Genomic DNA, 17,233 nt, shown 5'->3' with positions numbered 1-17,233 from the left:
AACTTGAGAACTTGGAAATTTGAGAACTTGGAAGCTTGAGAACTTGGAAACTTGAGAACTTTGGAACCTGAGAACTTTGGAACTTGAGAACTTTGAAACTTAAGAACTTAGAAACTTGAGTACTTGGAAGCTTGAGAACTTGAGAACTTGAAAGCTCTAATACTCAAAAGCTCCATCACTTACAAACTTCCAAGCTCGAAATCCCAAAAGCTCACTAACCCAAAAACTCGACTCCCAAAATCTCAAAAACTTCACCACCAAACTTTGTAAAATTGAAAAAAGAATAAACGTCGCGAAAAATAATGGTAATAATAATGACGATGATAATGGCGGACGGCAGAGTTGACCGCGGGGCGTCGACGGGGTTGCGAAGCCAATTGACACAGGACGGAATAGGGTGACCTCGAGGGTGAAGAGGATTGCCAGCTCAGGGCGCTTACCAAAACGCCGCGGGGTGCTTCTCGCTGGAAACTGCCTGGAGGGTGGGGAGAGGGTTAATGTGGTGGGGGAAGTAGCGCGAACGGTCTGACGCCGAAGAAACACTTCAGTTCCATTAAAGCCACGGTGACGTGCGGTTCGCGCTCTGTTTACCTCTCGTTCTAAGACACGTGAACCGTGACCACGTGGATCTGTGTGTGTGAGACACAGGAACAACAATCGCCACGCTGGCTCACGAAAAGTGGTGACTTTTTCTATTTTTTTTTTTACTTGTTTGGTGGTTTGGAGCAAATCGTGTTTTGGAATCTTGGCAACCGTGGACGCGAAAACAACCGTCAACCTGGAGCCCACGTGTCAGAAACGGTGAGTGTTGTAATTGCATGCTCATTTTTTATTTCAGTGACTTTTTTTATGACAATTTGTTTGTGAATTATGTCAAATGTGTACCTTGAAAGTTTCTCGAAGTCAGTGATTTGTATGAATTTTGAAGTTGTACGAGGTTGTTGTAGACTGAAAATTCAACCCTCTGTTGCATCTATTGCAACTGCATTACGAATGTGATACATTAAGTGATACATGTGATTCTTATATTTTTACGAACATAAATTATGTATATTTTATTATATCTTTTTTTGTTGAATTTATAAAAATGAATATATTTGTTCATTGTTACTGTCTTATAAAACTAATGAGGTTTGAGAAATGAATTTTTACAAACTTGAAGAAATACAACCAGATGGACAAGGGGTTAATAGTTGTCTTGTTCAAGTATCATCTTATTCCTATGATTGTTTAAAAGTTGTCATAAAAATGATCAAGTGCACAATTATTCAAGATTGTTAAACATCCATTGCAATTTCTTTTTGAAACTGTATATGTTTGAAACATTGTACTAAATATTGAGGAATATTAAAAATTGTAAGGAGCTATAAATATTGTATAAAAGTGTTGTATAAAATTTGAGGGACATGTACCTAATATTCACAGGAACAACTAAAAATTGTCAGGAAATAAAAAAATCTTTAAAAAATATTAAATGAAGACTGTGCCTAAAACCTACCCTTAACATTGAGAATACTACCCTTAATATTGAATCAAGTTTCAGAACTAAATACATAATACAAAAATAAATGAAAACTGTTAAAAAATGAAGGAAAGTTCATCCATAAAAAAATTAAAATATAAACTGTTATTAATAATTACCCTGAATATTTTCAATCCGACAAATAATATTAATTCTCAATAATAATGCACCAAAAATAAAAAATTCCAAATACGTAAAAAATTTGTTTATTAACGACTCGATGAACCATAACTCGAAATTAGATTAACATGCAATATCAATATCAGTTTCCTTTGACAAATGTGCCCCACAATTTGTCCGCGACCTTCCTCAACCCCGCTGTATTTTCCATTAAGCCCACAATCTCTAAATACCACGGTGACGAATCAGTGAACAGAAACTATAATATTTGTACACAGCAAAGCGATTCGCATAGCAATTAGAAACGCAAAGCACTCTACTCGTTCGTTCATAATCTATCTAATTACACGCTTTACTTTCGCGTCGATTACAATTTAACGTTGCCTGCTCGTGATTAGAAGATAACAAACCCGATTCTCCACACTCTTACTTAGTATCGTACTACTTCCAGATTAAAACTAGTAAACCGGTTTATTAAGTTTCTTATTTTCACCTACAAAATTTGTTTACTTGTCTTTGAGATCTGTTTTGATTCTTATCGAAAATATTGCGCGCGTTAGTGCATGTTTTATTGGTTCATTTATTTCTCTGCATTGGTTTTTATTTTTGGACTACTTACTTAACTGGTTACTTAATCGTAAAAATATTTGGTTGCACTGTTTACTTATTTAGACTACTTAGTGAAGCTACTTATTTCATTTTTAAGTTATTTATTTAACTAGGTACTTAATTTTAGAACTACTTACTCAACTACTTACTTAAGTACTTAGTTAATTTTGAAATTACTTATTTAATCACCTAATTAATTTTAAAAACAGTTACTTAACTACTTACTTTATTTTGATACTACTTACTCAATTACTTATTTAACTACTTATTTCATTTTGAAACTACTTACTTGACTACTTACTTACTTTTAATGCCACTTACTCATCTACTCACTTGACTACTTACTTAATTTTAATGTTACTTACTCAACTACTTACTTCATTCTGAAACTACTTACTCAACTACTTACTTAATGTTGAAACTACTTATTCAATTAATTCCTTCGTTTTAAAACTACTTACTCAACTACTTAGTTAATGTTGAAACTACTTGTTCAATTACTTACTGCATTTTAAGACTACTTACTCAATTACTTAGTTAATGTTGAAACTACTTATTCAATTAATTACTTCATTTTAAAACTACTTACTCAACTACTTAGTTAATGTTGAAACTACTTGTTCAATTACTCACTTCATTTTAAAACTACTTACTCAACTACTTAGTTAATGTTGAAACTACTTGCTCAACCACTTACTTCATTTTAAAACTACTTATTCAACTACTTAATTAATGTTGAAACTACTTGTTCAATTACTTACTTCATTTTAAAACTACTTTCTCAACTACTTACTTCATTTTGAAACTACTTACTCAACTACTTACTTCATTTTAAAACTACTCACTCAACTACTTACTTAATGTTGAAACTTCTTACTCAACCACTTACTTCATTTTAAAACTACTTACTCAACTACTTAGTTAATGTTGAAACTACTTGTTCAATTACTTACTTCATTTTAAAACTACTTATTCAACTACCTACTTAATGTTGAAACTACTTGTTCAATTACTTACTTCATTTTAAAACTACTCACTCAACTACTTACTTAATGCTGAAACTACTTATTCAATTAATTACTTCATTTTAAAACTACTTACTCAACTACTTACTTAATGTTGAAACTTCTTACTCAACCACTTACTTCATTTTAAAACTACTTACTCAACTACTTACTTAATGTTGAAACTTCTTACTCAACCACTTACTTCATTTTAAAACTACTTATTCAACTACCTACTTAATGTTGAAACTACTTGTTCAATTACTTACTTCATTTTAAAACTACTTACTCAACTACTTACTTAATGTTGAAACTACTTACCCAACCACTTACTTAATTTTAAAACTACTTACTTAACTACTTACTTAATGTTGAAACTTCTTACTCAACCACTTACTTCATTTTAAAACTACTTACTCAACTACTTACTTAATGTTGAAACTACTTGCTCAACCACTTACTTCATTTTAAAACTACTTATTCAACTACCTACTTAATGTTGAAACTACTTGCTCAACCACTTACTTCATTTTAAAACTACTTACTCAACTACTTGGTTAATGTTGAAACTACTTGTTCAATTACTTACTTCATTTTAAAACTACATACGTAGCTACTTATTTAATGTTGAATTTAAAGTTCTATACAAATGAATTTCATGCAACCTCTCGAAAAGGTCTCCGCACAAAATTTTACGTAACCGCTTTTCTCTTTCTAACAGGAAACAACGGTTTTATTTTGTTAGATAAATGTCGAACCGCAAGAAATCGGCGATAAAAGGAGAAAAATGGAACGTTATTTCGCGCTGATTTCCTCGAATCATAGTGTCGAAATATTGCGTGACGAATCGACGTCTGTACAGGAACGTGGAAACGAAATGTCCGTTAATTAAGTCGCCGGGAAGCCGTCGAAGTTTAAAATGTCCCCGTAATGACAGCTCGCCGCGCGAAATGACAGACGAAACGAATCGATCGTGATTTCGATCGAGACCAACGTTCGCTTAATATCCGTGTTCCTCTATGTACGTGTTTTGCGTTACACTCGTGTTCTTAAATTATAAAGTATACGGGAATTTAAAGTGTAAGTTGAATAAAATATTGATTATGATTGAAATAAAGTGCGCGAAATTTTTGGTGTCGATGAAAATTACTACGCGATGCGCTTAAGAACTTAATTTACATTCACAGGAATTTTGGTACTTTTTATGGGGACTTCACAGTAATTGTACGATGCTGAAAATGAAATATGAAATACGAAAATGAAAAACTGTCGTGATATAATTGTTGTAATTGTTAACATTGTTAAAATTCATAGAATTGTAAAGTTGACAAAATTGTTAGAATTTTTAAATATTCTTTAAATTGTAAAAATTGTTAAAATTGTTAAAATTGTTAAAATTATTAAAAATAATAAAATTGTCAAAATTTGCAAAATTGTCTTAAATTGTCAAAATTCTCAAAATTGTTAAAATTGTAACAATTATCAAAATTATTAAAATTGTCACAATTATCAAAATTATTAAAATTGTAACAATTATCAAAATTATTAAAATTGTCACAATTATCAAAATTATTAAAATTGTCACAATTATCAAAATTATTAAAATTGTCACAATTATCAAAATTATTAAAATTGTTACAATTATCAAAATTATTAAAATTGTCACAATTATTAAAATTATTAAAATTGTCACAATTATCAAAATTATTAAAATTGTCACAATTATCAAAATTAATAAAATTGTCACAATTATCAAAATTATTAAAATTGCCACAATTATCAAAATTCTTAAAGTTGTCACAATTATCAAAATTATTAAAGTTGTCACAATTATCAAAATTAATAAAATTGTCGCAATTATCAAAATTATTAAAATTGTCACAATTATCAAAATTATTAAAATTGTCACAATTATCAAAATTAATAAAATTGTCACAATTATCAAAATTAATAAAATTGTCACAATTATCAAAATTAACAAAATTGTCACAATTATCAAAATTATTAAAATTGTCACAATTATCAAAATGATTAAAATTGTCACAATTGTTAGAATTGTTAAAATTATAATAATTGGCTTAATTGTTAGAATGGTTACAAATTATTAGAATCGTTGTAAATTATAAAATAGAGTTCCATGTATCATACTGAACGCTTCCTCATTCCAATATGGCGGCATGACCTGCAAGAACCAGTAAAAACACGTAAAAAAAATAAACTCCGCCAACTCACGTTAATATAACATTAATATATTACCAATAACACAAGATCCCATAAAAAAATTAAAATACAAGAATTAAACCATTAAACCATTTCTCAACCATTTTGCGTTAAGCGTCAGCCATTTTGTTTTAACTCAAACACTCCTCACGTTAAACGTAAAACAATTTAATTATCGAAATAAAAAATGCTCCAACTCTATTGCAATAAGTATCACACAAGAAAAATAATAACCAGTTTGACCCGTTCACCTCGTTTAACTTTTTCTCGTTAATATATGCACATGTTATATTTAGAATTTATTTAACATGAAATTTACAAATAAATTCACAATTTTGCATATTCTATTTCTGAAACTGAAGATTTCTGCATGGAATAAAGAATATAATCTACATGAAGTATTTGAACGCAGTAACTTGCCCATTCGTAGAAAATGGAAGTTACAATGGAGTTGCTCAATCCTGAGTTGCATTCCATCGTCATCGAACAATGCTTATGATCAATTATGCATTTCACGTTTGTTGTAATGACATATGGAGCCTCGACACGCAGAATCCGCTTTCGAGAGTTAACAGAGTTCTGCAGTAACTCGACGAAAGGGTCCGTTAGTTCTGGATGCTTAAGTGATTTGCAATCGGACATTAAGTTTGACCTAATATTTTTGCTTAAAAACATTTACTGTATCTTGTTATGAAATAATACTTTTTATCTACACATTGTTTTTTAAAGAAGATTTTATATTATAATAAAATTTATGTGCTTTGATCTTGCATTTTAACACTGAAGTTGCATATAGTGTGTACTTATTGAAGATAAAAAATAAATAAACGAAACATAAGTTAGTATATACATTTATTATTTGTCTTGATGAAAATCAATTGTAATTTCAAGGAATGTACTTTAACAAAATGTGTACCTTATGATTATGACATTCTTGTAAGATCATTATTTAACTGTTTGAGTATGCAATTTTTGTAAGAAGATCATTCAACAATTGGTAGTATATGTATATTTTCATTTGAACTGAAACAATGTGGTAGATTAGAGTAAACATGCTATGATACCAAAGTTCTAGAGCTGACCTTAAACATTAAAAATTAACAAGTTTCAATGTTTTAAAATTCTAGAATCACACATTTAGAAAAATTTCTAATAATATAACTTCAAATTGTTCATATTACTAAAGGTCAAAAGTTAAGAGGTTCAAAAGTTAGTAAAATTATAGCTTCAGAGTTTCAAACAGTATCAATTACCAAAACCCAACCTCCCATTGTCCTGACGTCATAAAACTCTAACCTCCCATAGTGTCAACTCATAAAACTCTAACCCTCCCTAGTCTCAACTCATAAAACTCTAACCCGCCCTAGTCTCAACTCATAAAACTCTAACCCTCCCTAGTCTCAACTCATAAAACTCTAACCCTCCCTAGTCTCAACTCATAAAACTCTAACCCTCCCTAGTTTCAACTCATAAAACTCTAACCTCCCACAGTCTCAAAATCCCAAATTCTAACCCTCCCTAGTCTCAGCTCATAAAACTCTAACCTTCCACAGTCTCGACATCCTAAAATTCCAACCTCCCGTAGTCCCAGCTCATAAAACTCTAACCTCCCGTACTTTCAACGTCCCAAAACTCTAACCTCCCATAGTCCCAAGTCCCAAAACTCTAACCTCTCATATTCTCAACACCCAGAACTCTAACCTCCCGTAGTCCCAAGTTCTAAATCTCTTTCCTCCCCCAACGTCTCCCAGTATTTCCAACGTCCCAAAACTCTAACCTTCCATAACATCAACCTCCTAAAACTCTAACCTCCCACATTCCCACTTCTCAAAACTCTAACCTCCCAAAACTGTAACCTCCATCAATCCAACCTAACCATCAGTCCCAAACCTAACAATGTCCTCAAATCCATATGCCATCCATAAAACCCCTCCGTAACAAATATCAACCATAAATTTTCCGCGAATTTCCACGAAGGCATCATAAATCTCTCCCGTCGACGTAGCTTTCAGCACATAATAACCGCAATGAATAAATTATTGTACACGCTTCCCGGAGAATCAATATCTTGTACAATCAATCGAAGCGTATAAAATGGCCGTCGTAAACTCCGTATCGTTCGAATGAAGTCTCTCGAAAATATTTCTGAAAATCCTCTCCGTGCATCTCTCGTGATTACTCGGAGTTTACAAGAAGCGTCGGTCGATTACAGGCTCTTAAATTTAGTCGCGTGACGGCGATTCGAGAGTTACGTGCAAACGATCGGAGCGTATCAAGCGCTCTCCGCTTTGATCAGCTTGCGACACGCGGCTCGCGACGAAGCTCGTGCAGAGCAACGTTCCAGTTCGTTAAAGGCTCGCTCGCTATCTGAAATAATTATTGGCCTGTCATCTCGGGACGTGCATCCGTGACAAAGCGAGGTAACGGTCCGCTCGGTTGCCCACGCAGACCTCGCAGGAAACACGTTTTCTCCTCGAAAGCGTGGCAGAAAATGACGAAAGTCCGGGGAACGCGATTTATCTTCTGCCATGCGAAACGACGTGTTTTCCGCGTCGGAACGCGCGTGTCCCTTTATCAGCCTCCATTAATTTCATTACGGCCAACAACCGAGACCGTGAGGCCTTATTAGAAAACGAGAACCCCAGGAGCTGCAGTTTTGCTCCCAGTTATTGCTACACGCATCTCCGGCTTCTTTTTAAACTTCCGTATAAATTCTCACAGCTTTTTATTCCTTCTTTTCAGTCTAATTGATAATTCACCTCATTTATCTGCCCACATTTATCCGGCAACAACCATCTTGCGGTTATTCGTTTTTTTACTATTATATCTTTATTTTTGTAGAATGTTTGCTGGTTTATAATATTTAGCTTTGTCAGCACCTATTTGTTTGGCAGGAATTGTTTGAAGAGATCAGAAGTTAGAGAGATTCTTTTTATTTTAGATGATGGTTAGATTAGGTATTTTAGATGATTCTAGAGATTTTTGCCACCCAACATAAATTTTAAGTTTTTTTATTTTAGATGATGGTTAGGTTAGGTATTTTAGATGATTCTAGAGATTTTTGTCACCCAACATAAATTTTAAGTTTTTTTATTTTAGATGATTGTTAGGTTAGGTATTTTAGATGATTCTAGAGATTTTTGTCACCCAACATAAATTTTAAGTTTTTTTATTTTAGATGATTGTTAGGTTAGGTATTTTAGATGATTCTAGAGATTTTTGTCACCCAACATAAATTTCAATTTTTTCTTATTTTAGATGATGGTTAGGTTAGGTATTTAGGTTAGGTATTTTAGATGATGCTAGAGATTCCACCCAACATAAATGTTAAATTTCATGCAATTTTTAAAATATTAATCGATTTTAAGTATTAACCTTAAAGTACCAAGTGCTTTTATCATCTCTCGTTAATCTAGTTAGGATTCAATTATTATAGAAATATTTTAGAAGGTATTACTTATCTCCCGAGTATCGCTAGGTTAATTCTGCTAATAACAGAGATTATCTCGATGAAATTTTAAAAATTTTAATTGATCGTCAGACAACACCTACCGACTTCCTCGCAATTTATTATTATAAAATGAGTCTTGGAAGTTGTAATTTATTTTCCAGTTACTGTCACGTATTTTTATTAAACTTCCAGTTTAGATTTTTATTTTTATACTTGTTTGAATTGTAATGGATTATATCCAGTTTTATTAGCACCCATAAACTTTACATAGTTAGACTATTATAGAGGAATTCTATGAACTGCCAGTTACCAATACGTGAGTATTAATTATTCTTATTAACTTTCCATGTAGAATAGAGTTTTTCAAATTTTGATTGATAATGTTATTTGCCTTTATTAACACTCATTAATTTTAACAGCGTGGTTTTATTACAAAGCAATCATTAGTGGAATGTGACTTCTAGCCATTACTATATGCAAATTAGTTGCTGCTCAAGTATCAATACCAATTTCAGTTTTTGTTGGTAAAATGGTGACTATTAGTCGGTAATGTGAGGTTGTGCCGGTGTCCATTTATTTTCTGTATCTAGTAATCGACTAATTAAACGATTCTTAGGAGTCGATTTATTAATGTGAAAATATCAATTTTTTATTTCTTATATTTTAAAAATTTAAGTATTCAACTTATTAAATACAAAAAGTTAGACATGTACTTTGAGACTTAAGAAGTTGTATAGAAGTATCACATTGTCAAGTCGACAGATTCAAAGTTTCCGAATGTACAAATTTTCCATCAAATCCAACAAGTGCATTTCACATGCGCACCCGTGCAGCTCACCCCAGATTTGCACACCCTGACCCCATATCCTAAATTCATCGTTACAATTTCAGTTCACCTTGCTACTGGATTCACCCTATCGACTAGTCACACCCAGCCAAAAATTATTGGAGATCTCTTTCACACCACATTCTACCTTTAACAATTATAATTCTGTACAGTAAACATCTCTGCATGTCCTCCACATTCTAAATCCATAAATACAATCTCATTGTCAGTCCACTTTAAAAATACTCATCTTTGCCATCACCCTATCAATCTGATCACTCTACCTAAAAAATCACTGGAGATTTTATACCTTCACATCTCACCTTAGATTAAATTTCCCATAAGAGAAATCTGACCTTCCACGTCCTCAAATGCTAAACCCATAAGTACCATCTCAATGCATCCTACTACAAATACCCATCTTCATCACCCTATTAATCTGATCACCCTACCTAAAAATCACTGGAGGTCCTCCACATCCACCTTAGGTTGAACCTCCCATAAGAGAGACCTGACCTTCCACGTCCTCAAATGCTAAACCCATAAGCACCATCTTAGTGCATCCTACTACAAATACCCATCTACTCCATCCTATCCTTCATCACCCTATTAATCTGATCACCCTACCTAAAAATCACTGGAGGTCCTCCACATCCACCTTAAGTTGAACCTCCCATAAGAGAGACCTGACCTTCCACGTCCTCAAATGCTAAACCCATAAGTACCACCTCAGTGCATCCTACTACAAATACCCATCTACACCATCCTATCCTTCACCACCCTATTAATCTGATCACCCTACCTAAAAATCACTGGAGGTCCTCCACATCCACCTTAGGTTGAACCTCCCATAAGAGAGACCTGACCTTCCACGTCCTCAAATGCCAAACCCATAAGCACCACCTCAGTGCATCCTACTACAAATACCCATCTACACCATCCTATTCTTCACCACCCTATCAATCTGATCCCCCTATCTAAAAATCACTGGACACCTCAGTGCATCTCGCTATAAACACCCATCTCCGACACCTCATCAACTAATCACTCGTAAAAATCACTGACTCTCCCTCCTCATCCCACCTTCGATTCTCTCTCACAATAGAGGCCTGTCTCCGCATATCCCGCGAGCAAGTCAGCTCTCTAATTATCAGTGACGCAACTGTCAATTCCCTCGATCACAAAGGAACGTTCCCCTTATCCTTTCATTTCTTACAGCCCGTGAAAACCCGTGACGGTAAAGGAAGAAGAAAACCGTCGGTTAGGAAAACATAGGAAGGGAACGATATAACGATTGGATTTCCGTTGGGATACGCAGCTGGTTTGAAATAACAGCTGGAATTTCATGATATCCTCGCGTCGCCTCGGTATCGAGGAAAAACACGAGGATAGACGATGGTGGAAACTTTTCGAAGCGGTTACAGGCGTCTCGCTAGCTAGCTAGTCGACGCGTACTGATAGCGGCGGCCAGAAGGAGGAGAAACAGGCCAGGATAGCGAGAGAGGGGCTTGGAGGGAGGATACAGAACCCGGCAGCGTTTTAGAGAACGGATGTGGAAGGGATGTGGACTCTGTGGAAATTGTGCTGGGGTAGGAAAACGGGGGTTGGAAACTGACCCGAGGGATCGCCCCGGGCGCAGACGAGCTCTGCAGTTGCCGTAATTAGAACCGAGCGCCCCGGGCGTTTAGCCGCAGGCTGACGAGTCTCCTGCGGACCGAAATTATTCATGAACCACCGCCACCCAAGGCGAAATTTTCCCGTAAATATTTTCCCTTGTCCGAGATGTCGGGGCCACGCGTGCACACTGCCAGAATACGCGCTACGTGTCTACCTGTCTGTGTGCTTCAGGAGTTTGCCATACAGTTTATCATTATTGCATTTATGCACCTTTCATTTTTTAATCGTATCTGATTATGGGCTTGGCCTGACTAGGACTAGGAGTTCTAGGACTTCTGCGACTTCTAGGGCTAGGGCTTCTAGGACTAGAACTTGTAGGGCTAGGACTTCTAGGACTAGGACTCTTAGGACTAGGATTTCTAAGACTTCTAAAACTTCAAAGACTAGGACTTCTAGGACTGGGACTTCTAAGACTAGGACTTCTAAGATTAGGACTTCTAGGACTGGGACTTCTAAGACTAGGACTTCTAAGATTAGGACTTCTAGGATTTTCAGGACTTCTAGGACTGGGACTTCGAGGACTGGGATTTCTAAGACTTCTAAGACTTCTAAAACTACGACTTCTAAGAGTAGGACTTCTAGGATTTTCAAGACTTCTAGGACTGGGATTTCTAAGACTTCTAAGACTTCTAAGACTACGACTTCTAAGAGTAGGACTTCTAGGATTTTCAAGACTTCTAAGACTAGGATTTCTAGGATTTCAAAGACTTCTAGGACTGGGACTTCTAAGACTAGAACTTCTAGGACTTCTAGGACTTCTACGACTTCTACGACTTCTACGACTTCTACGACTTCTAGGATTTCCAGGTCTTCTAGTACTTCTAGAACTACGACTTCTATGACTAGGACAGAAAAATGAATTGGTTTTTAAAGAACAAAAGGAAATGTCTGTTTTAGTTGACCTCAACAGACTGTAAGATTTATCTCAAACCATTAAAGCAAATCATATAACTCATACACGAAAAGGTAATCAACTGTTGAACACGCAATCCTCCGCGATTTTTTGTCTATTTACTCAAGAATCTATAAAAAAAAGACAATATCCGTGATTACCTCGGAATGAAAGTACAATCAAACCGTTTATTACAGTGTACTTAACGAACAAGGCAATCGCAACGAGATTTTTATCGCTCGTATCGCAATAAACCAATTTCTTACTCTATCAATCAAGGTTTACGATCGATGTAAATGGAGTAAGAGCACACCGGTGGCCTTATTTTCGATTTTACATGTGCAACGAATAACAAGAACCATTTACGAGGACGTTAATTATCGTGTACCCCGATATCGTCCCGATAAAAAATTCGACCCGGTGCAATTAAATCGATCGAAAACTATTAATGAATCAATTACAGAGGTAAATTACGATCTCTTTCGAAGCCACCACGAAAGTTCAACGAGAACAAGTTTCGTGCATAGTGCAATCGCTCGAAGAATTACAAAACTCGAACTTCTGATCGATTCTAACCAAGATGCCTCGTTGAAGGCAGAAAATCGGGACCACCGTCGGAGATACATTCTCCGCTTCTTATCCTATCGATTAATTACCTCGATCTCGTACCACTGATTCCTAGATCGATCTTACGATGACTCGATTTCTATGCTCTATTAACACTTTCTTATCTTTCATTTGCTTTTAATTATTGTTTACGGATATTCAAATTAAGGTAATGTAAATGTATCTGACATAGCTGTCAGATAGAAAATTATCTGATGGGGTTATTAGATGTGTTTTAAGGAGTTAGTTTGTATAATGTTTGAGATATTATTACTTTGTGTTGGTATATGAGAAGATAGGAATTTGAAAGCGTAGAAAATTATCAATTTTTAAAATTTGGGGTCAAAGTGGAATTTTCAGTCTTTGTCAAGTATGAGAAAATAGAAATTGAAAGCATTGAAAATTATCAATTTTAAAATTTGGGGTCAAAGTGGAATTTTCAGTCTTTGTCAAGTATGAGAAAATAGAAATTGAAAGCATTGAAAATTATCAATTTTAAAATTTTGGGGTCAAGATGAAATTTTCAGTCGTTGTCAAGTATTTTCATTTTCAGTCTCTACACGAAACAAAATTACTTTCTCAATGAGTAGAATATAGTGCTATTCATGAAAAATCGGTCGGTAAAATAAAAAATTCGATCAGCGCCATCTAGCGTTTTGCGTTCCAACCCTGCTCCTGGTAGCAGGATCGCAGAAAAGCGAGGAGGTATCCGGAGTATCAGGAGGTTTCGCGCGCACCTCTGTGCGCATGCGCCCATCCAACATGGCAGCCAGACTCCCGCCGCCTATCCAACATGGCGTCGCGCAATAGATCGATTTATGGTGGATCACACTTATTAATTACTCATTATTTCAGCACAGTTTATACACTTTTATAATTAAGAAATAAACTTCAATGGAATATAAACCTTCTCATATAAAATTCATTAATATTATCTTATACCGATATTACTGATATTCATAATTATTAAAAATCAATTACTTACAAATAAAACCTTAACAAATATTATATAAGAAAATAGATAATGAATCAGAGATCGTTCTTTAATTAGAAATGTGCATAAATTATACTCATTAATGGAATAATTAATAAACGTGATCCATCATGAATCGATCTATTGTACGACGCCATGTTGGATAGGCGGCGCGGGTATGGCTGCCGCGCATGCGCACAGCGGTGCGCGGGAAGCCTCCTGATACTCCGGATACCTCCTCGCTTTTCTGCGATCCTGTTACCAGGAGTAACCGCGAAACACCAAACGCTAGATGGCGCTGATCAATTTTTCATTTTTACCGACCGATCTTTCACGTATAGCGCATGGTACACAAATTTAAATTATATCTTTTCAATTGTGAATTAATTCTTGAACTTGATGTGGTCCTACATTGTCTGACACAAGATTGTTCTAGAAACCCGTTACATCTATATCTTCTAATAATTTATATTTATTCATAATTTCTTATTATTGCACATATTTATCTTAGTTTATTTAAACAGTTTCAAATGAGCATCTAAAAATTAATAAATAAACATTTACAAACTTATAAATGAACATGTATAAACTAACAAATAAATTTTGAAAAAGAAAGGTAATTAAAAATGTTCATCATTGCGAGTTTATAAATGAACATATACAAATTAACAAATAAACATTTTGAAAAAGAAAGTAATTAAAAATGTTCATCATTGCGAGTTTATAAATGAACACATACAAATTAACTAATAAACATTTTAAAATGAAAGGTAATTAAAAATGTTCATCACAGCAAATTTTAAAGTATGGTTTAAGAGTTAACCCTGGTAAAAATGGTTCGAACGAAAGGGGTTTGAGTAACGTCTTCGTTAAACGTTCGAATGACAATAAAAGGCAAGCGACAGCGCGAGAAAAAGGCGCGAGGAAATCGAAGAAAGATCGATCGCGCATAAAACGCAAACGCAGAGAACAGAGCTGGCGCGATGAGTGTTGCAACAGGCGTGTTGCGTCGCATGAAATTCCAATCTCGGCCAGTTTCAATCTTGCCCGCCACGTCTCGGTCAGAGTTTCCGTCTCGTAGGGTAAGTAGGTGAGCAAGTGGTGGGAATAGGCGAGGATGAAATGGAGCAAGACATGCATTGGCGCGTGTCGGGAGTGCCTTCTCGGCCTCTCAAGCTTGTGCAGACTGACCAAAGCGTGTTACGTGGGCAGCTCCGAGCAACAATCGCTTCTAGCTACACGAAATATGCCCGTTATGCACCTATTTTGCATTTTTACTCTCTTTTATTTCACACTTAGAGATTTGTTAGAGGACTTTGGATCAAACAAGATTAATAGAACATCTTTTATTCTCACTAGTTAATTGTGTGACTTGTAAGAGAATATTAATGAAGAGACTTGGATAAAACTGACTACTTATCTTTAAATTATAAAAGAAGTACAAAAGTGAATAAACAATAATTCTTCATTTCAAAAGTTGATATCTAAAGTATCTTAACAATGTCGGCTTCATTAATGTCTTCTTCAAAAGAAGAAATTTAAGACTCACTGTTTTAACAGGTTTCATAAGTGCTATATTAGGAGAATAGTAAAATGTTCTGACTAAGAATGTTTAATAAAGTATCCTACTGTAAATGTATATTACAGTATTTTACCACAAAGTATCTTACAGTAGTTTAAACAAATTAAAGAAAGAAAGTTAACATCCAAAGTATCTTAATAAAATCCTCAGTTTAAAAGAAGAAATCTGAGAGACTCACTGTTTCAACAGGTTCCATAAGTGCTATGTTAAGGCACTACTAAAATGTTCTAACAATGCTTAATAAAGTATCCTACTGTAAATGTATATTACAGTATTTTACCACAAAGTATCTTACAGTAGTTCAAACAAATTAAAGGAAGAAAGTTAACATCCAAAGTGTCTCAACAATGTCCGCAATTTAAAAGAAGAAATCTGAGAGACTCACTGTTTCAACAGGTTCCATAAGTGCTATGTTAAGACACTACTAAAATGTTTTATCTAAGAATGCTTAATAAAATATCCTACTGTAAATGCATATTACAGTATTTTACCACAAAGTATCTTACAGTAGTTCAAACAAATTAAAGGAAGAAAGTTAACATCCAAAGTACCTCAACAATGTCCGCAATTTAAAAGAAGAAATCTAAGAGACTCGCCATTTTAACAATTTCCATAACTGCTACATTAAAAGAATACTAAAAAGTTCTACCTAAGAATGCTTAATAAACTATCCTACTATAAATGTACATAACTCGTATGCTACCAAAAATGTATTTTATCTCAAAGTATTTAACAGTAGTTTAAATAAATTAAAGTAAGAAGCGAAGCTCGTATTTCTCCGGAGTAATCGAAGAAAGAGCATCGCTGAGTGATGTATCGCGGCTTAATTGAAGCTCCTCTAAACGAGAATTAAGCGACAAGGCAGCGCGGTGGTTTGAAAGGATGAGCAAAACTACGTGCCAGGCCATGGCATCGATAAATTTCAAGCAACCTCCGTGTAAGTGTTGGTGGCAACTGTGAACGCAAGCCAAACCGGTCGGCACGCGCTTCGACCATCCACCGTCGAAGCTCGTGTATGCAGCAAAGAAAAGGAACCATCTTTTACTTACCTTCGAGTTCCTCCTTTTTTTTCTGTTATCCTTACCATTCGCTTTCTTACCCTGTTCGGGGACCCTCTTTTTTATTTGCGTACACTCTGGTGCAAGGAATTGGACTTTTTTCATTTTAGATATTTTGGGGATTAAAGTGAAGTTTGTGATTAGGGTTGTTATTCAAATTTTAGGAATATAGAATTTTTAAATGGCGCTACAAATTTTAAGATTTCTAAGTTCTCGAATTTTAGAGCAGTAGATTTTCAAAGTCCTAAATCACCAAATCCTTAGATTTCCAAATTTTGAGATCTCCAAATTCCTAGAGCAGCAATTACGTAGATTTCCAAATTCCTACGTCTCCAAATTTCTAAATCTACAAATTCCTAATTTACTAAATCCTTAAATTGTCAAATTTCGGGATCATTAAATTCCTAGATATCCAAATTCCAAACCCTCCAAATTCCTAGAGCAGCAATTACCTAGAATTCTAAAGTCCTACGTCTCCAAATTTCTAAATCTACAAATTCCTAATTTACTAAATCCCTAAATTGTCAAATTTCTGAATCACTAAATTCCTAGATATCCAAATTCCTAGAGCAGCAATTACCTAGAATTCCAAATTCCTACGTCTCCAAATTTCTAAATCTACAAATTCCTAATTTACTAAATCCCTAAATTGTCAAATTTCTAAATCACTAAATTCCTAGATATCCAAATTCC

General features: G+C 34.6%; 1 protein-coding gene across 2 annotated transcripts in view; it reads left to right on the top strand.

Annotated features, from left to right (window-relative positions):
* Nucleotides 1-552: 552 nt before the first annotated feature.
* Nucleotides 553-17,233, top strand: part of twz (BTB/POZ domain-containing protein twz) — a 51,179-nt gene continuing 34,498 nt past the window's right edge. For both annotated transcript variants that reach the window (XM_012283188.2, XM_076529555.1), the window contains exon 1: nt 553-801. The gene's annotated coding sequence lies outside the window, so the exon portion shown is untranslated. The remainder of the gene's footprint in view (nt 802-17,233) is intronic.

Source organism: Megachile rotundata, chromosome 3 (assembly GCF_050947335.1).
Source record: "Megachile rotundata isolate GNS110a chromosome 3, iyMegRotu1, whole genome shotgun sequence".
Classification (NCBI taxonomy): domain Eukaryota; kingdom Metazoa; phylum Arthropoda; class Insecta; order Hymenoptera; family Megachilidae; genus Megachile; species Megachile rotundata.
Note: the sequence above shows the minus strand (reverse complement) of the source record. Positions and strands in the feature narration are given on the sequence as shown.